The sequence below is a fragment of the Felis catus genome, chromosome A3 (genome assembly GCF_018350175.1).
Source record: "Felis catus isolate Fca126 chromosome A3, F.catus_Fca126_mat1.0, whole genome shotgun sequence".
NCBI classification, from domain to species: Eukaryota; Metazoa; Chordata; class Mammalia; order Carnivora; family Felidae; genus Felis; species Felis catus.
This window is the reverse complement of record NC_058370.1, coordinates 109,777,444-109,804,394: the sequence shown is the minus strand read 5'-3', so window position 1 is coordinate 109,804,394 and position 26,951 is coordinate 109,777,444.

Below are 26,951 nucleotides of genomic sequence, written 5' to 3'. Positions count from 1 at the left end.
CTTTTTACCAGTGCCACACTGTTTTGATTATTGTAGCTTTATAAGAATTTTTGAAATCAGGTAGGGTAAGTCTTCCAACTTTGTTTCCCTTTTTATTTTTAAAAATTTTTAAAAATGTTTCTTAATATTTTTATTATTATTGAGAGAGAGACACACACAGAGTGCAAGCGGGGAAGGGGCAGAGAGAGGGAGACATAGAGTCTGAAGCTGGCTCTAGGCTCAAAGCTGTCAGCACAGGGCCCGACATGGGGCTCAAACTCATGAACCATAAGATCATGACCTGAGCTGAAGTCAGATACTTAACTGACTGAGCCACCCAGGTGCCCCTGTTTTCCTTTCTAAACAAGTGCTTTGGCTTTGGATAGTCAAGGTCTTTTGCATTTCCATACACATTTTACAGTCAGTTTGTGGATTTTTACCAAAAAAAAAAAAAAAGCCTGCTGGAATTTTGGTTGGCTTTGTATGGAAATGTCAATCAATTTGGGGAAAATTGTTATCTTAATGACATTGAGCCTTTCAATCCGTGAATATGGTATATTTTCCCATTTATTTAGGTTTTCTTCACTTTCTCTTAGCAATGTTCTGTAGTTTTCAGGACCATCCTTTACTGGTGTTTAAAATGAAAGATTTGTACCAGCAGACTGTAATATGCTTAGGAAACTAGATTTTGTTGTTGTTCGTTCATGTTTTATGACTAATGAATGTTGAGATATATAAACTATTTGACCTTTCAGTTCTGGGCTTTCTTCTTACAAGAGCTCAATCCCAGATCAGCACAGAAGCTTGATCTGGCAATGAGAACTCGCTAACCAAGAAGCAGCTCATTGATTACTAGTGGGCTTATGGAATCAGAAACATCAGAGTGTGTCACTAGAGATGGGGGAGGTTGTCATCTCTGGAGATTTTACATAAGGTTGAGACTCTTTGTTGGATTCTTACACACTTATTCCTGTTAGGGATAAAGATATCAGCTGGAGAACCTTGCATACTTACTTCTAACTGAAGAGAAGTCTGAAGCAATGTGACTTTTTCAGCTAAAGTGCCAAAGAAGACTCAGGAATTCAGTAGGTATGGGAGTACATGCATGGATTTTGAATCAGATGACCGTGGATATGATTATTGGCTTTATAATTTACAGGGCATATTTTTATTCTGGGTATTTCGATTTTTTGAGCCTCAGTTTCCTTTGTATCTACCTACAAAGATTTTTATAAAAATAAAATGAATATGTGTAAAGCCCTTGATATACAGTAACAATTAAACAAGGTCAATTCCTTTCTTTTCCTTTTTCTTTTAATGTTTATTTATTTGTTTTTGAGAGAGAGAGAGAGAGAGAGAGAGAGAGAGAGAGAGAGAGACAAAGAGAGAGAGGAGAGAGAGCAGAGAGATAGAGAAAGAGAGAGAATCCCAATCAGGCTCCACACCATCAGTGCAGAGCCCAACATGGGGCTCGAACCCATGAACCACGAGTTCATGACCTGAGCCTAAACCAAGAGTTGGATGCTTAACTGGCTAAGCGATCCAGGTGTCCGAATTCCTATATTTTTCATAGATCAGTATTTAAAACATTGAAACAGTATATTCACTATTTTTTGAGATTTATTTTTTAAAGTCCAGACTTCTTTGACAATTTTTCTTTTTCTGTGTAGTTAGGTTGTGATTTTAGTCTCCCTCCCTCCCCTTCCTCTCTCTCGCTGTCTCTGTCTCTCTGTCTCTGTTTCTCTCTCTTGTCAGCTCTATGAAGACAGCAAACTTGTCTACCTGGCTCACGGATGTATTCCCAGATATTAGCATAGAAACTGGCTCATCGTAGGCAATAATATTTTTTTATTTTTTATTTTTTATTTTTATTTTTGACAGAGGGAGAGAGAGAATCTTAAGTAGGCTCCATGCCTGACATGGGGCTGCATCTCATGACCGACCGTGAGATCATGACCTGAGCCAAAATCAAGAGTCAGATGCTTAACTGACTGAGCCACCCAGGCACCCCAATAATATTTATTTCTTAAATAAGCGAATACATGCTGCTTACAAGCTATTCCTATACAACTGTTGGTCTCTGGAAAGCTTCTTAATTGCCTAAGAGAGGCCAAGATACCAGAATGCATTCCAATCAGCAAAGGCTACGAAAGTGAAGAAACATATACAGATGGCCAGAGGCAGTTCAACTCGTTCTTCTTCAGTCCAGAAAATAACTCCCAAAATAGAACAGTGCTTTTTTGATAGGGATATTTTGTCTCATGGGATAGCTAATAGTTAAGCCAAAAAAGTCTTGGTAATGAATGTTCTGACTATCAGGTTTTATAAGTTGATTCGAAATGGGCAGTGAATTCCTTTTTTCTGCTGTAACTTTGTAAAAGCACCTGATGTAGAATCCAACCAAAGCTAAAGCCCAATCATCTGCAAAGTTGAGAGCTATTGAGATTCTGGCTATTTAAAACATTCAGAGGAGACTTTGAATGGCCACACAAATCCAATCACTACAGGAGGGACGCAAGAATAAAGGTTTGCTTGAGTACAGTGATTGAAACCCACAAAAGTCCTTCTAAGAGGCACACAGGGCTGGTGACAGGAGGTTAATGCAGCTAGCTGGCTTCTTGTCTGGTATGTTAAGCCAATTAATGATAAGGTACATCTATCTGGCAGCTGAATTTTTCCCGTCCCATTTCTTTTTTCAAGAAAAGTATATTTAAGAAAGAATACTAAGAAGAAAGAAATGCCAAAAAAAAAGTAGCTTTTTTTTTTGCCATTTGTTCTTAAAATTTTTCTTTTTAAGAAATAAATCCAAGAACGTTTTCAGAACCATCTGAAAAAAAATGTGTTTCTATTTCCAGTAGGGCTTGAACTGGATTTGAGCTAATGTTAAGTTTAATTGACGGCTCTTCAGCAGAAAGGCTAACAATTCAAACCTCGGTCCTCTCTACAAGTGGAGTTATCCTTTAAGATTGTCAAATAAATATGTTTTGGGAAGATGGTAATTAAGTGTGAACAGATGGCCGTTTTTAGCTGAGATATTAAGTCTAGGAATTTAATGGAATCATTTGCCTGTTGGAGTCAGTGGGTATGATGCAGTATACTGGTTGGCAAGACATCAGGTTTGTCAAAGCTAATTGGGAACCCTGATAAAGATTCGATTCCTTATATGGTTGTAAGGACAGGGGGAAGCGTTAAGAGTTGGGAGGAAGATTACGACATTGTGCTATACTATGCCAAGATCTTACTTTGCAGCTCTGTAGACTCAAGAATGCCAAAACAGAAATATACTATTTTCAACAAGCAACACTGTGGTAGAATGAAAAGGGCCCTGGATACTTGGTTCACTTACTGCTTTGCTCTTCACTGACTTTGTGACCTGGGGCAAGTGCCTGAATTCCTCTGTGCCCCAGAGTCGTCCTTTTTCAAGTGGAGAAAGGTTGGAATTAAAATTCAATTTGATTATTTTCCAAAACATTGTCCAGCCAGGAACGTCTTAGTAGATCAAAGAATGCTTCTGTGCCTTTGTGTATTGTGGATAGCTTTCTGTCTTCTTGTTAGTTAAGTGCAAAATACTACCCAAAGCTTCTAAGTGCCAGACTTTCAGTCTGCAGACATCTCCTTCACGTATCTTATATTTCAAGGGTTTAAAAAGCTAGGGATGTGTGAGCTTTGGATTTCAGGAAAATCCAGGATCTGAGCTCAGAGCTAAGAATATGTCATTATGTTCATTATTATCCCCAACATTTTAGAATAATTATTGTGAAGCACACATGCCTGGGATCATTGTCAGGAGCCAGGTCTGTTTTTTAACTAATAGATGCTCATGGACTTAGAGGCAGATAATGGCTTTCCTGAGAGGGAGCAAAGACTTGGAAGGTGACATCCTGACACATAGCTCCCCATTTCGGTAGATGAAAGTCAGGGCTGTTAGGGCAATATTCCTACGTAGTTGTGGCTGAATCGACTGGGCACTGGACCACCTCATCCAGAATATTTGGATGTTTCTATGTAGCTTGAACATTTGGCCAGATGGATTACAGGTCTGCCTCGGGTGGTGTTTCTTACGGTTTTAATTAGACCTGAATTGATCCAATGCATGGCAAGTGCCCAGAATCAGGCAAGGACGAGATGCCTTTCCAACAAGCATTTTATTCCCTCATAATCAATGTCAAAACACTTCTTGCTTTGTATACAATCCATCTGACTAATGAGTGAGTCTTAAATTTAGAAGTCCCTTGCACTTTAGAACAAGATTTCCCCATTCTATAGTCTCTTAGCCTCTCCATGGAGCTACTCAGTAGCTTAGGTCATGGGGTGGATTGCAAAGGGTGTTTAGGAGATGGTAATTGCTGTTTATAAGTTCAAGATGATTGGAAAAACAAATGGAAATATCAAGCTTTCAGAATTTAGTGTCCACCCAACAATCATCTATATAAAATTTTCACTGGGGCTATGTGTCATATGTATCGAAAACAACCAGGGATGGAATGTAAACAACTGAGAATCTCACCAACTTGGAAAAATGATAAATAGATGATAGATGGATATGCTTTGTCAGTGAGCTTATACTGAATAATGACATATTGTAACAATTAACAAAACTAAACATGAATTAAAACTTTAGTGTGAAATGTACATATGTTCATTGTCATCCTAACTCATGACTGCTGATTTTAACTCCTGTGTATGTTACACAGCTGCCTCTTCCTTGTCTTTCAGGTCTTATGTCTTCCCTGACTACTTTATCTAAACAAATTCCTATCTAAAACAGCCTTATCTCTTGAGCACAGGGTGCAACAAGACAATTACAGCGGAGATCACAACTTGGGCCTTTTAGTCCTTTATTATTAAAATAATAGAACTCTCTGGGCTTTGGATGGGCATCTGACTGCCCAAATAGACGCTGCATTTCCCAGATGACCTTGTAAGTAGCTGTGGCTGGGTGACGAAGTTTGGGTCAATGGGAAATGAGAGGAATGAAAATAAATCACATGTGAGCCATCTCCTTAATGCCAAGATGCCCGCAAGAATGGTCTCTATTCCTTTCCCATAGGCTGAAATGCAGACACAGGCTGGTGAGCTGTCCCAAACTTGCACACGAGGACACCACCTTAGGGCATGGACGGCGAGATCAAATAAATCTTGGTTCTTGGAAGCCCTGACAGATGGAGCCACCTTCTAGCCCTGGACAGATTCATATCTGGGAACAAAAAATATATATATTTTTATTTTCTTTGAGTGTCTGATTTCTGATCTGTCATTACAATCCAGCTATAACTGAAACCATACACTCTCTACCCCATCTACTTCATTTTCTTTGTAGCAGTTACCCCATCTTTATCTGTCTTATTTATCTGTTTGTTTATTTGTTTACTGTCTGTCTCCCCTCCCCGGAATGTAATTTCCATGAGAGCATAAATCTTATGTTAACCTCTGCATCCCCAGTGGCTAGAACAGTACCTGGCACATAGTAGGGCTCAATACGTATTTGTGAATTAATGAATGGATCGGTTGTAACTAGCAAAGCAGTGTTAGTTATAAGAGTGCATTTGAGTGGATTGTTATAAGGCTACTAAATATTTGTAAGCATGTGGCTTTGATTTGAGTGCCATCCGCATCTTTCACTGATAAGTCAGATTGTTTCTACCTTGAGTCACAGCTTCCCAACTTACCTGATAAGAGGCCAAGGCCTAGGACTAGTCTGAAAGTGGCAATTACTTAGCTCTCTGTTGTTTTGAATGGAGAGTTTGGTGGGATAGGATGTTATGAGAAGATAGAGGCCAGAGGGTTGAGCTAAGTAGTATTGTTTCTTTATTAAAATTTTTTTTTAACGTTCATTAATTTTTGAGAGAGAGAGCGAGACAGAGTGCAAGTGGGGGAGGGACAGAGAGAGAGGGAGACACAGGATCTGAAGCAGGATCCAGGCTGTGAGCTGTCAGCACAGAGCCCGACGCAGGGCTCAAACTCATGAACCGGGAGATCTTGCCTGAGCCGAGGTGGGACACCCAACCCGACTGAGCCACCCAGGCGCCCCTCTGTTTTTATTTTTTTTAAATTGAAGTAGAGGTGAGACGCAGTGTTTCATTAGCTCCGGGCGTACAGCAGAGCGATTCAACAAGTCTATAGGTTATGCTGTGCTCACCGCGAGTGTAGCTACCGTCTGCAAAAGTAGTATTCTTATTCCATGTAAAACTTGGGGGTGATGAGCAGGGTGGCTATGTATAATTCAGTGACTAAACTGCACACTCTGGGAGTGCTGTGAAGATTATATCAGGACAGTAAGTGCAAACAGGGACTGTTTCAGGCAAATCTGAGCCACTGCTCAGTTAAGTATCAATTCACACAGAAAATCTGCCTGCTTTCTTTGAAAGATAGGCACCACATTTGAGAAATGGCATTCTCAAGAATTGAATGAATGACAAGCTCATCAGGAAATACAGAAGTGGTTCTAAGTTTTCTCCTGTGGCTGGATATTTTGGTGAAATATGAGTGATTCCATGTATCAGCTCCCAGAATGTTTAACCTCCAGATGAATTCCATTTTGATTCACTTAAGAAGACGAAGTAGAAGTTGACTAGTAGGCTGCAATACAAAAGAAACAATAATTGGTTAAGAGTTCAAGATCAGGAAGGGCTTTAGTACAGCACTATTCTTAGAAAGAGATTTACCGTCATCAGTATTCTAGAGGCAAAAAGAACACATTTTAGTACATCTATAAGCCGAAAGGAGCAACTACCAGTTCTTGGGAGACATAAACATTTTAATGTTTTTTAACGTTTATTTATTTTTTTGAGTGAGAGTGACAGAGCACAAGTAGGGGAGGGGCAGAGAGAGAGGGAGACACAGAATCTGAAGCAGGCTCCAGGCTCTGTGCTGTCTGGACAGAGTCCCACGCGGGGCTCGAACTTGTGAGCTGCAAGATCACCACCTGAGCCGAAGTTGGATGCTCAATCGACTGGGCCACCCAGGTGCCCCAGGAGATATAAACATTTTAAACAGAGGGTCATGGAAATGTGCAAAATCTACACGAAAAGGAGATATGGTAGAAAGGAGAAAAGGAAACAGCTTGCAAAAGGAGAGATGTAATACATAATGAGAAATTTAGTAAGGCATCAAAACCACAGGTATCTGTTATGGGTTTGGGTAGAGCCCATGTGATTTTTGGAATAGCTCTTCAGTAGGGTTATGCTCTACGTGATAAAGTAATAGGGCAGTGGATTCATTTGGTCCTTGACACATACGTATCAAGGGCCTGCTAGCCACCTGGGATGAACTGGTGGGGTGGGGGTGCGGGTTTCCTTTATTCCAAGGTCAGGATCAACATCAATACATTAATGTACTCAAAGACTGATCACATATATTCACACTTGGTAGATCACAAAAGAGTCGTACAAATGAGGAACTTAGCCAAGAATGATGTTTACAACTAAATCTGTAATAAGGGAAAGCTACGGAGGAGCACAATGCCATGGTAACACTTATTTACCCATTACGCCTGTTCTGGGAGGTTTTTTTTTTTTTTTTTAATTTATTTATTTTTTTTTTATTTTAAGGAGAGATGCATTCTGTTTCACAATGAATCAGGATGCAATCTGAATATCCTATTCACACAATGGTGAGATAGTTTATATTTGGACTTTACTGACTAGTCAAAGTCAGTAAGATCCTTTATCCTGAGTTTCACTACAATTGGTAGTCAGAACCATGAAGCAGATGAGAGTTTACTTGACCTTGAATAAAGACGTATTGTTGGGAGAAAATTAGGAAAGTCAGACTGAGGTTTCTGGTTGAGTAAATCCTGCTTGGTTCCAGGGAAAATGATTCATTTTAGAGTGGTCTCCGGGTTCCCATGGTTCTGAGACTTTACCACGAATAAGAATATGCTTAAAATGCAGGTCTCTGGGCCCATTCCCAGAGATTCGGATTCAGTGAGTCCGGGGCTTGGTGTAGAAAACTGCATTTTAAAATAAGCTTTCCAGGTGATTTTTTGAGCAAGTCATTCTTGGACCACACCTTGAGAACCACTGTCTTGGAAAAACCACCCCGATTACCTGGAAGCCTCTGATGGGGCTGCAGAGACTGAGACAGGTTTTTGGAACCTGGCATCGTCTCCCAGAGGACCGGCTGCTGCTTTAGTTTTCTAGCCCTAATTAATAGAATCTGGAGCCTACAGTAGCTGGCACGCGATGTGGAGCTATTTTAAACAAGACAAAACAAATGATGTGCAGCTGGAAGCTGCTACCTTGAAATATAAATTCAGCTGCAATTTGTATTCAATTTCTTACAGATGTGTTGTAGCGACACGATTGCACTTTCTAAGTCCATCACGCTGGAATGGTGGTGACCAACAAGCATCTGACAAGGGCAACCTGCACTGGGGCACATGTGACCTTTTTAATTTTTTAAAGTTAGGACCGTGTAAATATGCAACCCGACCGAAGCTGAAGTGCCTTAGCATTTCATTTCAATAGAGCACTTACATTTCTCTGACCAAAGCACAAAATCGCCCATGAGTGTACTACCTATGTGGTTTTATTTCTCGCTATGGACAATGTTATAGCTGCCATTTTGCATTGAAATTACATCACAGCAACCTTAACTTTCTTACACTCGTTTGCTATTTAGTGACACATGCTAGTGGAGAAATTTGCGGAGAATGACTGTGGCTTTGTGATTTGTAATTCTCTTGGGGCTTCCTTGTTGCCTTTGACTCGCCTGGTGGAGTTGCTGAGTCTATCAGTAGACCTGTTTATGGAGTGTTTTCTCAAATTTTGTATCACAATTCCTGGGTGATGTTTGCTTAAAATGCAGCTTCCTTTGCCCTATATGCAGATATGCTGATTCAGGCCTGGCGTGGAGTTGAAGAATGAGCCTTTTTTTTTTTTTTTTTTTTTTTTTTTTTACAAGACCTATGGATGATTCTGAGGCAGGTGGTCCACAAATTCCACTTTGGGTAGACCATTAAATTACACAACAGGGAGATTAAAAGAAGGGAAAATTGTGGCCTCTGCAATTGATGCACATAACTAGAAGTAAGAAGGTAAAGACATTCAAGTTGAAGGAATACGTGATAACAACCAACATTTATTGAGTGCTCACTATGTTCCAGGCACATGTATTAACTCATCTAATTCTCAGAGCCAGGTTCTGTTGCTATCTTTATTTACAATTAAGAAATTGAAGCAGAGAGATTTTAATTATCTTGTCTAGAATCACTAAACTATTAAGTAACAAGGTGGATTTAAGCAGGCAGGTCTGCCCACAAAGCACTTATGCTAATTGCAACACTGTACAGCCTCCAGCTAGAGAGCTTTGCTTTCAGAATCCAAACTGCCAAGTATATAAACTGGTGTTTAGTGTGTGTGTGTATGAAAATTTGTATGACAAATCCTCATTTTTAAATTTATGATTAATTTATGATTGCATTTTCATTAAAATATCAAACATACCCTGTAATAGATTCTAGCCAGACATTACACTCAACACTAGGGATATAGAAATAAAGACCTTTGGGTGAAGTTTACAGTGTAATGAGAAAAAGAGCTGGTCACAGTCCAGGACAATGTACTGAGCAATCTACAACTTGGTATTGGTGATTGATATGATGGAGAACAGCATAGCTTTTGTGGAAGCACAGGGCAGTAAGGGTAGGAAGGTCATGGTGTCCAACCATTGGTTGGCTAGGTTAGACTGATTTGGGAGACTTCATGGGAGAAGTAAGACCTAAGTGGCATTTGAAGAATGTGCCATAGAGTCCATGAAAATCTAAGTGCCCACCATGTGCTCCATCCTCCTTTTGGAAGCTCTTTCCATGTAGATTTGCCATGCATTGTATCATGTTACTCTGTAACCCTGCTCATAACTGCCCAGATCAGGGACTGGAGCCCAACTCAAAGACAATTGTTTAGAAAGAAGGCAACAAACCATTTGGTTGGGAAATATGAATGAAAGATGAACCTAGGAAGTTATGGGCAACTGTGTTTGAGGTAATGACAAGATGTCAAGAACACTGCTACTCAAGGCATGATCCATGAATCTGAGCTAATCCATGAATTGTCTGTTATAGGTATGTGAAAAGACAAGTACTGAAATTGAGAGTAAGGATAGAAATTTCCATAGTGATTGCCAAAGCATCTCCTAGTGACTCTCTATTAGTTATCTGTTAATGCAAAAAAAAAAAAAAAATTATCCCAAACTTAGTGGCTTTAAACAGCAATAAACATTTATTATGTTTCTGTAATTTGCGTAGTTGAGGAAATAGGAACTGTTAGCTGGCTCTTTCTGTCTTGGGATCTCTTATGAGGATGTAGTCAAGATGTTGGCTGGTGCTGCAGTTATCAGAAGGGTAGATTTTTAAGTTTAAAAATAAAAGAAATATATCATTTCTGATACATTACAAACATCGATATTTCAAAGAAAATTGTTACCATTCTCTTTTAATTGCATTCAATGGGCTCTAAATAACACAATGTTTGGATAATCACCATGTCCAGTTAAAAACACATGAACAAGATTTTTTAACGTTTGGAAATTATCTATCTTTTCTTTTTATCCATATCTATCTATCTATCTATCTATCTATCTATCTATCATCTATCTATCTGCCTATCTATCATCTCTCTCTTGTTTTCAAAGTTTTTAAAATTTATTTGAGAGAGACAGAGACAGCACGAGTGTGGAAGGGGCAGAGAGAGAGAATAGCAAGCAGGCTCCACGCTGCCAGCACAGAGCCCAACACCGGGCTCAAACAAACTCACGAAACTGCGAGATCATGACCTGAGCCGAAACCAAGAGTGGGACGCTTAACTGACTACGCCACTGAGGCACCCCTATCATCCCTTTATGTATCTTCTTAAACTTACATTTCCATTTCATTTAACCCAGGAAAGTTATTAGAAAACTAATTTTTATTGAAAACCTTTTACCAATCACCTTATGATAATTCTCTGCTAGAAAAATATGTATATAAATTGAAATTTTAACATCATTTTATTTTGTGTAACTTAAGGATCCACACGTTAAAACTTTTTGGGCAGAATTGAGTTACCACTGGGGCACCTAGGTGGCTCAGTTGGTTGAGTGTTGGACTTCGGCTCAGGTCATTACCTCATGGTTGGTGGATTTGAGCCCCGCATCAGGCTCACTGCTGTCCCCCTGTCTCCCTGCCCCTCCCCCACTCATGCTCGCTTGCTCTCTCTCTCTCTCTCTCTCTCTCTCTTTCACACACATACACACAAAAGAATTGAGTTACCGTAAATATTATTGGTATACAATTGGTCAAAATATAATGAATATATTATAAATATTGATAAATAATAAAGCAAAATTTTCTTGGAATTGCTTCTCTAAATGAGAGCATTACTTTTTTAGTTTGTGATTCCATTGGATTAAAATGACTTATTTCCAAAATTAGAGGGATTTCAGCATTAATTTTATAACTGTTTTTCATTTTCATAGGTGTCTGTGTAAATCTTGTTCTTATAAACAGATAGATGTGAATAGACTAAGTTTTGTTATAGTAATGTCACTCAATCCTTTTGACTACTTTGACTTCTATAAATCGCACAGGGATCAAGTAACTAATAATTAGGTTCTATTTCAGTTTCATTTGAAGCAAAGATTTCAAAATATCTTTACCCTTCAGAGGGATATAATATATAGTCATTAGAGCCATTCATTTCTGTTTCTGGGAAAATACCAAAAAACCTCATCTTTATTCTTGAAAAGTCTTCACAAGGTCTTGAGAATGGCTATTAATTTTACCTGCTATTTTTACATTTAGAGGCACCCCTTGGAATCTAACATGTTTAGAAAAGGTTACGAAATAAAAATGTTGTTAATTTCAACACAATTTTATCAATACTGTATTTTCTTTCAAATAATTTTAACTTCTAACATGTTTTAGAAATGTTTAATGAAAACGTTTAGCTCATTGGATTTCTAAAAAAGTGTCCACCATCTGGCCTTATACCCAAAACCAGTTCCCTTTGTCAAAAGAATTAGACAAACCAGACATACTTTCTGTTGGAAAAGGTCTAATTTCATTTTTTATTAAAATAAATATAATTACATTTATTTTATTTAATGTAATTTTATAAAATCCACTAAAAATAAATTATAGATGACAATAATGTCAACAAAAAAATGGTATAGGTCATATACTTAATTTTTATGTTGTCTTATAAAAATGAATCTATATTGTTTCATATTAGTTTGTTAGAAAGCAATATAAAATTTAGTCAAATTTATTACATTTTTAAGGAGACAATGAGTATTATAAAAGGTATGCCATTCCTTCAGTGTATGATCTAGTAGCTAATAATTAGGTTCTACGTCAATTTTGTTTAAGCAAAGAATTCAAAATGGCTCTCCCTTCCTTCCTTCTATGATGTATTTTGAAGCTTATTTTTTATTCTTTTAATTCTTTTATTTTTAAAATATTATGCACATTTATTCTGTATCATAATTCCATCTAATATTTGCATATCTCGTCTTATTGTTTTATTTTCCTCTGACTCTTGCTCACGTTATATTGCTTCCATTTCTGTTTTGTATGTGATTTTGTATTGTGAGCTCATATTGGTTGCAATTCTATCAGTGGGATATTGTTGAAGCTGAATTTGAGCATGCATTCTCCTAGGGAAGATTTTTGTCGCTTCTGCTAGGCACCTATGGGCATTAAATCTGAGTCCATCTTAAATTATGTCTCTATTTGTAGTTTTTAGAACCACGCAAACAGGATAGATCCAGCTCCAAAATGTACATAAAAGCTCGTCTGTGGCCATTTATTCCTAGGGAATCTTTAAAAAGACTCCCCCTCCCCACCCCCAGGTCGCAGGCCATATTCCTTACTGTTGGCTGGTGCAGGTGAAGCGATTTTCCTCCTCGTTCGCCATTTCCCTGAAGGTATATTCCTTCCTGGGTACCACCTTCTGTGTAGGGTAATTTCTCTGCCCTATTGCAAGGCTGTTTCTTCAGCGCCCTCTACAGGCGAACGCCCTAAGCCACCGGGATTCATGCCAGCCGGAAGATCTAGCGACCCTCGGAATCAGAGCACGTGATTTGATTACGCATGCTACTTCACGCAGTTGTTCCCTCTTTCCATGTTTGTTAGGTATTTCTATCCACAAATAGGAAGTATTGAAAAAAGTATTGAACACTAATTATGTGCTTTGATCTTGTAGATGCTGGAGTTACAAAAAAGAGACAAAACACAGTAGTTCTGTTCTGGTCTCATTGTCTAAACAGAGAGATGTGATGGCAGGTTAAATGATAACATGGGGGCATTGGAAAGGGCCTGTGGATGAGAGTCGGGGCAGGGATACCAGAGAGATCTCACCTGATGTAGTGGTGACAGAAGGCCAGGACAGCCATCCATACATGGCGGGGGGGGGGGGGGGGGGGGGGGGGGGGGGGGGCAAGGGCTTGTCAGGCAGAGAGAACAGATGGAGCAAAGGCCTGAAGGTGTAAAATGGCATGGAAATGAAAGTTAGCATTGGTGGAACGTGGAATACTGAGACTTCAGATTAAACCATCAGAACTTTTGACATTAAACAATTGCTACTAGGAGAACCCAAAGCTGCTTTTGAAATGTTAGAGGAGTTCTCTCCACTCTGCTTAATGTTGATTAAAGGGAGTGTTTTTGGCCACAGAGCAACTATGCAGAATTGGCTCAAGGAACTTTATAGATGCCATTTCAAACTGGAGGTGTTTGGGGCTTTGTTTAATGGTATCTTGGAACACAATAGAAGTCTAGTTAACTTCAAGCATTTGGAATCGATTCTATTCAGCCTTAGTATTTCCCTGTATTGACCTCAAAATATCAAAGGAAAATAGGAAGACAGTTTTACAACTGGTTTATTGAGAAATTGCCCCTCAGTGGGGTATAAATACAGAATAGTTTTATTTTGTTTTATTATCACCTCTGTTTCACTAAATCTGTTTCCCCATCACTTGAAGATATCTTGGGCAGATTCTATAACTTTTTAGGCATCTTTTGCAGCTAAAAGCTGTTTTCAATTTTGTCTAAATCTCCCTTCTCACCTCCCTCCAGTGCAAGTTTCACCTATGGCTCCAAGGGCAGCTGAGAGAGGAGGGCATGGTCCACTCATTCACCCCTCCTGGCTCTTGAGCACCGGATTGAAGGGTGAGGGGGGGGATACCCCCTCTGTCTCCCTCTTCTAGGCTATAACGGCTCAGCTATTAGGTGAAGGGAGAAGAAGAGAAAAACGGGGAAATTTTTTTTTTCCAGGCTAGTACAACGCCATCTTGTGTCTGTTGGTTTTGCTAGGTGTAAGTGGCAAGTTTGAACATGCTGGTTTTCTGTGGGAGTCGTGTAGATTCCTCAGAGGGGACTGTGGAGAGTCCCACAATCACAATTTCTTAATGAGGGAGATCCAGCCAAGCTTTTAACTCCTCCCCAGTCCATCTGATTGTGTCCCCTAAAGTCTCTTTGACGTTTGTTTGCCTCTTGAAAGTCCCTGAGAAGAAAGGTTGAAGGACACTTGGGAATGTTAAGGCGCTTGAAGACTCTTATTTGCAAATCTGAGTTTTAGTCACAGACTTCAGTGCAACAACGCCCAAAAGTCCAACTCAAAATCTTTTCATAGTTTTAACAAATATTTTCTTTGGGTTAAGTAGAAGGGCCTTTCCAATTCAGCTGGGTTCTTGTGGTTAGTGCTGGTGTTGGATTTTAAGAGAGATTCTGAAGATCAAATCCCTCCCTCTCCCAAGCCCCTGTCCCATTCAAATGAGAGAAACTAGTTAGGGTTGCTAGATAAACTACTCCTAAGATTAGAAACTTCTTCATAGATGAGATAGTCCATGGAGTATAAAATATGGTTAGTCAGAGGCATCTGGGTGGCTCAGTTGGTTAAGAGCCCATCTCTTGATTTTGGCTCAGGTCATGATCTAATGGTTCATGAGTTTGAGCCCTGCATTGGGCTCTGTACTGACAGCACAGACCCTGCTTGGAATTCTCTCTCTCCCTCCCTCTCTCTCTCTCTCTGCCCCCTCCCTTGCTCATGCTGTCTCTCTCTCAAAAATAAAAATAAATAAATAAATAAATAAATAAATAAATAAATAAATAAATAAATAGATAAACTTAATAAAAGAAAACAGAGAAAAGAAAAAAGCAAATTTGGTTAGCCCGGAGAATAAAAGACTCAGGGATTATTTAACTGTCTTTAAATATATGCTGGATTTTCAGGTATCATAGGGATTAGGTTTTCTGCATCTGGGAAGTTACAGGGAGATCAATTTCATTCTATGTAGGAAATTCTCAAAATCAAAGCTTTGTAAAGGTGACATTGACTATCTCAAGAGGCAGTGAGCTCCCTTTTATTGAAGCATATTATTTAAGTATAATTTGAATACCACTTGGTAAGGATGTTGTCAAGGGGCTTCACCAACAGTTGTAAATCAAGAGTTGACTTTCACCAGTCCTTTTAATTTTTTGGTTCTTTTACTCAAGAGACTGACAGAATAGCTAACCACTGTGGGGTCAACACCCATATAGGTTCAGATTCCCAGCTTTTTAGCTTTTCAGTTAAAAACCATAGTATTTGCAATTTTTTTGTTATCTTGTAAAGTGACAGTATATTGATGTGTTAGAGTATTTATGTATTTATTTTAATAGGCAATATGTTTTTAGGAAAAACATTTATGTATACTTTTTAGGACACTGTTTAACCAACATCAAGGCATGTATAAAGCTAATACATAATCAAAAGTTTTTAGGGGTGCCTGGGTGGCTCAGTCGGTTGAGCATCCGACTTCGGCTCAGGTCATGATCTCGTGGTCTGTGAGTTCAGGCTCTGCGTCTATAGCCCTACTTACATTTTATTAAAATGCTATAATAATTAAAGCAGTGTAATACCAATATAAAATAGATTGGTAGATTGATGGAAAAGAATAGAAAGCCCCCGAATAGATTCTGTTGTGTAAAATAATTTAATATATTTCTAAGGAAGTATCATAAATCAGAAAGGTGAGGAAGATTTATTTAGTAAATTTTAGTTGCACATACTTACTTGGCAATAGAAAATAGTGGGGAAAAACCAAATTTAGATCCACATTTTGTACCATATTTCAAAATATATCCAATGTTAATTAGTTAAGTATTATTAATAAAACCATAACAAAACCTAGATTAACGCAGAAGCATTTTTTAACTCTGAGGGTTAGGAAGCCTTTTAAATTAAAAAGTGATAAAAGAGAGGCACCTAGGTGGCTCAGTGGGTTGAGCTTTAGATTCTCGATTTCAGCTCATGTCGTGATCTCCCGGTAGTGGGACTGAGCCCCATGTTGGGCTCTACTAAGATTCCCTCTCCCACATATACCCCCACGTGCCCTCTTGTGCACACGCACATGCACTGTGTCTCTAAAAAAAAAAAAGTGATAGAAAAAATAACAGAGGGAAAGAAAAATGTTTGTATTATGTGGAAATCTAAAACATTAAGAAACAACTTATGTAATTAAAAGGAAAAACGTGTAAAAATAATTGGCAGTATTTACAACAAAGAAGTGCTTAATTTCTTTACCAGAGAGAGCTCATTCAAATTCATAAGAAAAATGACTAAAACCAATGGGGCAGGAGGCATGGACACACAATTCACAAAAGAGAAAAATCAAATGGCAGATAAACATATGGAAAAATGTTCAGCCTCATTAAGAAATGTGAATTAAAATGAGGTATAATTTCACCTTCTAAATTATCCAAGATTTAATTGTTTTGAAGAGTAATCACATTGAAAAGGCAGTAGAGGAAAGTAATTTAGTAGTATGTGTCAAGAGCTTTAAAATGTCAATACTCTTTGGCCCTATAATTCTATTTTCAGAATCTGTCCTGAGAAAATAATACAAAGTAGAGCAACAGTTTTGCATCTCTGCAGAATATCGAAAGTCATGAAACATCTTTTAAAACTAAGAAATTAGGCAATAGCTAAGTAAATCCTAGTATCTTCATATTAAGGAATATTGTGATGCTATTAAGAATGTGTTTTTGAGCAGTTTTTAATAGGGGAAATGTGTATGTTATAATGCTAGGCAAAAGGATAAAAGTATTTAATTCCTTATGATATGCTTTCTAAAAAAGGCTGGAGGGAGAGTCATTGAAATATTAACAAAAATTGTCATCAGGGCCAGGGATAATATCACTGTATTTTGTACCATGTTGGATAAATCCAGCCAAATTCTTATTCTTTGACTCTGTTTTCTCTTGAAGCCATGTGGTGAACCACAAATTCTGTTAACTCATAATTTCCTCAGTCAGATGCTAATCAATTTAATTTGCTTACTTCTTTCTTTCCATTAGTAATGTCAGCAGGTAACCTTGATTGTGCTTGAGACTTTGGGCCTCTTAATCAGGTTTGGGAATCTCTAAATTTCTGAGAAATTCATTTACAAACAGATTTGGATGAAGTTCTGAGGATGACTCCTGTTATTTATTTTTTTCAGTTGATTCTTCTAGCTTCGGTTTTATAGACTATCACCGTCTCCGTTGGTCTAAAATTCTGGGACTGTATTTATTTGGAGCGTGTAGCCTTACTTGTGGTGACTACATCATCTATCATCTTTTTGCTCCCTGGTTCCCCACCTAGCGTTGATCTTCCCTTTCCTTGGCTTCAATGTCAAGTTTGGCTATTTGGAGGACTGTGTGGGAGGAAATTTTCAAGCAATCGGATCCAGTTTAGAAATCTTGGTCTTCCAAGCAGAAATGCAGGTGGGTAAATCTTGCTGTTTGCTCATGGCATGCCATGGAACATATGATTTTTCTTTTTTGAGCCATTTCCTGTCCTGTCAAAGAGACAGAGAAGGGAATCATGGATGCAAAAGACCTATTTCACTGGTGTTAACAGGAATGCGGTTAGTTTGCCATGTGTTTTTTCTTTGCAAACTCACGCTGACTCCTGGTAACCACCGTCTGCTTTCCAAGTGCTCATGAACTTCTGTTTATGAATCCTTCCTAACGGTTTGCTAGGGATGCATGCAATAGCACTTTTTTTTTTCATTTTTGTAAATCAGGAAATCATGTCCAGTTTTATTTTTCATGTTTTGCTCTTCATGATTTCTCAAAGGTTATCGTAATTGTACCTGCATTTATTTTAGCCCCCTGAAACATCATTAATTTGGGCATAAACTCATTTAGCATGATTAGATGCTTTCTTTAAAATTTAGCTTACATTAATGTCTTTAATTTCCTACCAAGGTGTTTGTTTTGTCCTTTTCAGATAGAAGATCATTTTTAATATAATCTAAAAAATTGTTTAATTAATTAATTTATTTTTGAAGGAGAGGGAGAGCATAAGTGGGGGAGGAGCAGAGAGAGAGAGAGAGACAGAGAGAGAGAGAGAGAGAGAGAGAAACAGTATCTGAAGCAGGCTCCAGGCTGTCAGCATAGAGCCTGATGTGGGCTTTAACCTACGAACTGTGAGATCATGACCAGAGCCAGTCAGGCGCTTAACCAACTGAGCCATCCAGGTGCCCCAGATAGAATATCATTCTTCACGGAAAAGATTAAGCCACATTGGAATGAAGTAATTGATTTCTGTGTAATCTGTTTATATTAGACCATCGTCTCCAATAGATTCAAGACCTATTGTGTTCTTACTCTAAACATAGTTGAGCTAAATATTTTCTATAAATATCAGCTACTTAATGCTTCTTGGTGATTTGTGAGTCTTTTGCTATGACCTTAGGAAAATTTTTGACCTTAGTTTCCTCATCTGTAAAAAGGGCATAATAACAGTATTTTATATTATCTACTTGTTAGGAAGATTAAATGAGTCAATATTTGTGAAGGGCCTAGAGAGTCAGCACTACCTATATCTTAAATACATGTTCTTAAAAGAAGTATGCTCCCTAGGGAACCCCTCCCCCGCTTTGTATATATGATCTGTTTTGTTCGGTACTTGGGACTATCATAGGTGAATGGTTAGAATTTATTTCTTCATTCATGAATGCTATAGAGTAGCCTCAGCTACTTAGGAAGCATATAAAATGTATTTGATCACTTGGTGCATGTTCATTTGTAAACTCTTTAAATCACTGAATCATTTTTAGTATAGCTCAATAAACTTTTCATAGTGTTTATGAATGATAACTTTTGAAAATATTTTTATGACCTCTATGTGTTCTGGCTTTTTGAATACGTTTTCTTTTTCATTTTTTAAAAACCAAATAACTGATACCATTTGTCATTCTTAAAGAATATAATAATAGTTTGGTACAAGCCTTTTTTTTCTTCTCCACTGATACATGTTTGAATGATGACAAAGTGATTTAAATCTCATCGACTAAGCTATATATGATTTCTAGCCCTTATTTACAAAGTGATTAGCAAATTTATGTACTGACATTTTTCTGATTATTTAAGGTAAATCAATTTCAACTTTTTTTTTTAATGTTTATTTATTTTTGAGACCGAGACAGAGCATGAACAGGGGAGGGGCAGAGAGAGGGAGACACAGAATCTGAAACAGGCTCCAGGCTCTGAGCTGTGAGCACAGAGCCTGACGCGGGGCTTGAACCCACGACCTGTGAGATCATGACCTGAGCTGAAGTCAGACACTTAACCGACTGAGCCACCCAAGTGCCCCTCAATTTCAACTTTTATGTGAAGCATATTTCTTGCCCAACTTTGAAAACCTGCATATTTAGGTACATTTCCTCAAACCAAACTTTCACAGCTTCTATCTTGATTTTCCAACTTTGAGTAGTAAATAACTGTATTTAATAACTAGTGTTGGTGCCTTTTTTTTTTTTATCAGCTTAGGAAAAGAAGCTGAAATGTGTGTATTTAGCACATATATTTAGCATGCAACCTCTATATGTTTAAACACACAAGTATATATTTTGTTTCTTTTTCCTTCGGAGGATGTGTAAAACTCAAAGTTTGTTGAAGTCTCTAAAGTTCTTCCCCCCACCCCCACCCCGAGAGAAGCTCTACAGAAAAATGTATAGAATTTTTAGTGATTTAGAAGACATACTGTTCCCTGACCTTGGGGGCAGGATTTGGCTAAGTGAAGGGCAGAATATCGCATAAGTACTTAGGAAAGAAATCATTTAGCTCTATAAAGGTGAAGTATTTACAGCTTCCAGGCAGGATGACAACATGGGGCAAAGGGTGCCTGTTCTCTGCTGGCATTTACCGTCCATCCAAATGAACAGCCAGGGGAGGAGTTAACAGCGCTTCATGCTTAATGCCTACAGTACACTCCTTAACTCTGTGGGGAATTCGCACAAAAGTGACCCAGATGGACCGATAAGCTCTCTTTTCTTGCTCTGGCCTGCTTGGCCAGCCTTATAGTCTGAGACCTCCCCCGCAGGGATCTGACATCGTGGCTAAATCGAAATATTTGCTACTTCCTAAGTCTGTCTCATGCCTTCTGCTATCTATAGCTTAATCAACAACTAAAGCTTTACTAATTGACGGACTGGATGTCAAAAAACTTTTGTTAATGGATGAAACTAGTGCCTTGTTAATTAGCGTGATAAACGCTGGAGAAGAGAGTGCTTTGGTGAAAAGTATTCGATGCATGCAGCTTGGCTGAAATACATTAAAGACACAATCTCCATCTTTGCATGAATAGAGTTTCAGAATTTGGCAAGGTTTGTATCCTGTCCCTTTAGAGATGCTGCCAGAGGCTTGGTGCCTATGTGCTTCTGTGTCTAGCTGTTGGCTTGGGACAGGGCTTCTCAACCTCGGCACTATTGACATTTTGGGATAGGTAATCCCTTACTGTGAGGGAGTGTCCTGTGCATTGTAGGATGTTAACAGCATCCCTGGCCTCTACATCAGAGATATCAGTAGTAGACTCCCCTCAATGTGACAAGGAAAAATGTTGCCACACGTTGCCAATGTCCCCTAGGGGGCAAAGTGGCCCCAGTTGAGAACCTCTGGTTAAGATTTCTGAGGGCATGATTCTGATTAGAGGGAATGGGATCCTGCCTGAGGCATGTGGCCATGCCTGAGGGGACGTGGCTCACAGACTTGGAGAACCTCAGGAACACTCCCCCCGGTGTTACAGAGTCTATCAGATGACTAGCTTGTGCCTGCTATGCTCCTGGGTGTTTGTCCAACACGCCTCTGTCTGGTGTAACTGGGTTGTGTATCCTAGAGGAGCTGTCTTGCTCTTCCCAGTTGAATGTTCTCTTTAGAAAGTAAGGTATTAGTGCCTCTCAGTGCTCAGCTTGAGGCTTAAGTTATGGATTCTAAAATAGCAATTACATGCATCAGTATTATAGAAACTTCCGAGCGAAAGCTGAAATTCTTTTTTCCATGCACCCGCCCAATGTTACCTCTCTCCACTTATTTTTTTTTCCGAAAAGTTTTGAAGGAACAAAAAATGCAGAGAATAATAGAGTAAGCACCTGTGTTATGAACCCATGGCTTAAAATTGCCAAAAGAGCCCAAAACATAAGAGATTCTTAAAAACTGAGAACAAACTGGGGGTTGATGGGGGTGGGAGGGAGGGGAGGGTGGGTGATGGGTATTGAGGAGGGCACCTGTTGGAATGAGCACTGGGTGTTGTATGGAAACCAATTTGACAATAAATTTCATATTAAAAAAAAAGAGAAAAAAATAAAAAAAATAAAATTGCCAAAAGTAGCATATTTTCACATTTTCTCCTGATTTTTAAAAGGAATAAAACATTACAAAGTTGAAATCTCTTTGTCCACTGTCAATCACACCAGATGCCTTTTCTCAGAGGCAATTCCTATTCTGAAGTGTGTGTGCATCCTTCATATTTTCTTAATAATACATCAGTGAGGGGCGCCTGGGTGGCTCAGTCAGTTGAGCGTCTGACTTCGGCTTGGGTGATGATCTCACAGTCCGTGGGTTCGAGCCCCGCATCAGGCTCTGTACTGATAGCTCAGAGCCTGGAGCCTGCTTCGGATTCTGTGTCTCCCTCTCTCTCTGACCCTCCCCCGTTCATGCTCTGTCTCTCTCTGTCTCAAAAATAAATAAACATTAAAAAAAAATTAAAAAAATAATACATCAGTGAATCAGCAAACCATATAAAATTGAGTCCCATAAATTACAGTCTGTATGCATTGTTATGCAAATTAGTTTCCATTTTACTTGATTTACCTTTTCCTTTTATTATGTTTTTGAGATCTTTGTTAATATGGAAAAATATCTAATCACTTTAACTTCTTGTATAGTAATCTGTTGTATTAATATACCGTATTTTGTTTAACCTTTTCCTGTTGATGGACATTTCAGTTATTTGCGATTGTTAGTTTTGTAAGCAAAGGAACAGTGATCATATTTATCTATATGTCTTTGTCCATATATGCAAGATTTTCTCTAGGGCAAATAGACCTACTATAGCTGTATCATAAAACTTTTGGGTCATATTTTCTAAGTCAATGTGGCCAGAGATAGTGTGCAATTCAAGTGTGCAAGTTCATCTCAAGTAGGAGTTTGTGTGTGTGTGTCCCATTTCCCAGATCTTCCCTCTCCCTGTTGGGTGATGTGTGAGACTCCATGAGACCCCCCCCCCCCCCCCCCCCCCGCTCTCTGGCTGTAAATCAGATCTCCCATGAATGACTTGAGGTTGTCCTGAGGCTTCTAATTGTGATCCAGTGGACATCTTAGCTCAGTTCACGGTGGTCTGACTGTCCATGCTTCCTCCTTCCACCCGGAGGCAGCTGGGTGCTGGGGGAGTCCAGAGCAAGGGGGCTGCAGCTCTCTTTTGCTCTCTGTTCACTACGAGGAAAGTCCTTCTCATTCCCATTTTGCACAGTGACCCTGGCGCCTTTCCCTTCCCACAGACCCATTACCCTGCCTGACTTGAATCTCTCCATCCTCGGTGATTTCCTGCTGGAAGCTCAGTAAGTCCTGTGTTCTTCTACTCCTTTTCTGGACCCCAGGAATATTTATCCTGTTTCTGAGCACAGCTATGTATGTTCAGTGTGTTAAAAATATTTATTGATTCTATGTGGATTTTTTGGAGGGTGGGGGAGAGAGGCACAGTTGATAACTTACAGAATTATTTCGGCTATAAATTCAACATAACCATTTTTAAAATTCTGCAGTCTTTCTAGACCTTTGTCCATATATTTATGCACACATACATACACCCAAGACACACACACGTGTGTGTGTGTGTGTGTGTGTTGTGTATATATATATATATATATGTGTGTGTGTGTGTATATATATATATATATCTTAAAGATAAATGGAATCATGTTATACAGTTGTTACACATATTGTCATACACAGTTATCATCCAATGTATCTTTTTTCTCCTTCTCTTCCTTTTCTTCATTTCTTACATGTTATTCCTTGATATTCATATAACAATTTGTTTAGCCATTGCTTTATAAGTTGACATTTAAGTTGTTTCTAACAGTCCACAACTAGAAACTATGCTATAACGAACATACATTTACATGCATATATATATATTTTCTGAACATGTGTAAATATTTCTGCAGTGTAGATTCTCCAAAGCGGAGCTTATGATACGAAGCTCATGACTAATTTTGAGACTTTACTAAATTATCCTTCAAGAGGGCAGCACCAGGTGTGTCCTGTTTCCCCAAACCCTGGACCAGTCATACCTAGACTTTATCAGAAGGTAACATGTTTACAAATGACAATATTTTACCATACCCAGAATAGACAGAAGATGCTTCTCCACTGGGAGGCATGTGGCTGGGAGCTGTGTGGGCCTCAGACATCTCATCACCCCAAGAGCGAAGAGAGAAATATCTCAGCACCTGCCACACATTCCCAGTACAGCCAGTGGGTGAGCTCTGACTCAAACAACATCATAATATCAACCCTGAACCTTTGTCCATTGGATGAGTGAAAATATGCCATTATTATTTTAACTTACATTCCCCTCATTTCCATAAGATTGTTTGTCTTTTTATGTCTTTTTTTGTCATTTGTATTTTTCCTCCATGAATACCCTATGTGTCTGTATCTTATTTCCTGTTGATGTGTAGGAACTCTTTTTCATACTCTGTATATAATTCTTTACTTAAAATACGGATATAGATCTATGTGTCTTTTTTAACTTTCACATAGTATATTTTGCCATAAACAAATTTAGAATTTCAGAATCATCAAATATTTTCATTTTTGGCTTTTGGCTTTAGGGGTTTAGAAAATGTATGTGTGTATGTATGTGTGTTTCATTGACATATCGTTGACATACAATGTTATATTACTTCAGGTGTAGAATGTAGTGATTCCACAATTCTAGACATGGTAGAAACGTTTTTTTTAATCATCAAATTATTTAAAATAATTATCACTCTTTTAATATTTTTTTAGTATTAGAACTCTCTCTGAAATATGTTCTAGGGTCCAATTTGAAATAGAAATTTAAGTGTCCATACTAAGGTCATTTATTTTCTGATTGAATTATACCTTTATTATTCTAAATTCCTATTATATAAAAGTGTTTTTTGGACTCCCTATTCTCTTCCACAACCCACCACCCATTCCCTTAACAAGATCGCTAGTTTTATAGCACGTTTTGAAATCTGGACTCTAAGGCTTGTTTTTCTTCCCTTGAAACCATAGCATACTTCCCCTCTAACATGTTGCCACGCTGAGTGGCAGAGAAGAAGGGCGGGGCACCAGTCCACTTGTGAGGATGGAATGGACGGGAGAGGTTTGGTGCCATGTGACAGTGCTGAGAATGTGATCGGAAAGAAACCAGAGCAGTGCTCTGGAGCGAGAACTGATCATTGCGGACCAAGATGTAGAAGCTCTTCTTGGGATTCTTGTCATGTGGCATGTGTCCACTGATATGGTAGAACCGGGGACAAAATGTTAAAACAACAACAACAACAACAACAACAACAACAACAAACCCCTCCCAGCATCAGCAGCTGGTGGGGCCTAAGGAGTATTTAGGTTACAGTGGAATTGACTTCAAGCTGGAACAGACTTGGTCTCTGAAGTTTTATGGACGTCTAATCATCAGATATGCCCAGGCCTGCGTTAATCTAGAATTGCCTAGGGGCACCTGGGTGGCTCAGTTGGTTAAGTGTGAGACTTCAGCTCTGGTCATGATCTCGTGGTTTATGAGTTTAAGCCCCGTATCAGGCTCTGTGCTGACAGCTCAAAGCCTGGAGCCTGCTTTGGGTTCTGTGTCTCCCTCTCTGCCCCTTCCCTGCTCACGCTCTGTCTTCCTCTCTCTCTCAAAAATAAATAAAACCTAAAAAAATTTAAAAAAAATTGCCTAATCCTATCCATGCACAGAGAAGGTGAGCCAAAATATTCTAGAAAAATCATAATTTTAAGACCTAGTGTAGTAACGTAGGGTATGGGCCAGGCTGCTGTGAAAGACCTAAACATATAGCCATTTGACCAATATTTCTCTTGTATGTAACAAGGCAGGTAGAAATCTCTGCCCCAGAGGGTCATTCAGTGACTTGGTTCCTTCACTCTTACTTTTCTACCGACTTAGAGGGTGGCTCCATTCACATGATTGAACCTGACTTCCCAGCACCAGGTCCTTATTCTGACTCACAGGTTAGGGCAACGAAAAAGAAGTTTATGGCCATAGCTTTATGCAATGCATGCTGGGAAATGTATAGTGAGCTGAGTAGTCACTGTCCTGCAAAAATTCAGTGGGAGAGGTGTTCTTTTTTTTTTTTTTTTAATTTTTTTTTCAACGTTTTTATTTATTTTTGGGACAGAGAGAGACAGAGCATGAACGGGGGAGGGGCAGAGAGAGAGGGAGACACAGAATCGGAAGCAGGCTCCAGGCTCTGAGCCATCAGCCCAGAGCCTGACACGGGGCTCAAACTCACGGACCGCCAGATCGTGACCTGGCTGAAGTCGGACGCTTAACCGACTGCGCCACCCAGGCACCCCCTGGGAGAGGTGTTCTTTAATTAAAATGACGAAAATGAAATGTATCCTCGGGAGTACTTAACCATCTCTGCCCCATCTAGAGCTCGGTTCTGATACCCAAGAAGTTAAGAAAAAATATATTCGCATGCTACAAAGTTAACATATGTACACATATGCATATATCTAGATCTGTTTATCTAGATCTACCTATATTTCATCATTTCTAGGACATGCATTTTTACCTTATAGGAGCTCTGAAATTGAAATGTGTCTTAACAATTCATGGTGTCTTACAGTCGCCATCAGCCAGGAAGCAGTGATGATGTGGTTGCTATTTACCTGTACATTCATAAACTTAAACTTTATTTTTTTATTAAAAAAAAATTTTTTTTAACATTTATTTATTTTTGAGACAGAGAGAGACAGAGCATGAATGGGAGAGGATCAGAGAGAGAGGGAGACACAGAATCTGAAACAGGCTCCAGGCTCTGAGCTGTCAGCACAGAGCCTGACGCGGGGCTGGAACCCACGGGCCGCGAGATCACTGAGCCGAAGTCCTGAGCCGAAGTTGGACGCCCAACCGACTGAGCCACCCAGGCGCCCCAAAACCTAGCCTTTAAAGAATATACTCTTGGGGCGCCTGGGTGGCTCAGTCAGTTAACTATCCAACTTCAGCTCCGGTCACAATCTCACAGTTCGTGAGTTCAAGCCCCGAGTCCGGCTCTGTAGTGATAGCTCAGAGACTGGAGCCTGCTTTGGATTCTGTGTCTCCCTCTCTCTCTGCCCCTCCCCCACTCACGTTCTGTCTGTCTCTCAAAAAATAAATAAATGTTAAAAAAAAATTAAAACAAACTCTCCACAGGGGGGAAAATATTCAAGGGCCATTTGAGAAGGGAATATGAGTGTTTGTTTTGCTTTATAATCTTCTATTGACAACTGGAAAAGTCAAGAGTGCTTTAGCATCAAGATTGCAGAATGGTATAGATAACAATATGGTATCTCATACACTTAAAAATCTGTGAAGAGGGTAGATCTCATGTTAAGTGTTCTTATCACAATAAAGATTAAAAAAAAAAGAAAACAAAATTGCACAATAGATGTCAGCTTCTCAGAAGATTTCAGAGAAAAAAGTGGAATGTTCCAAAGA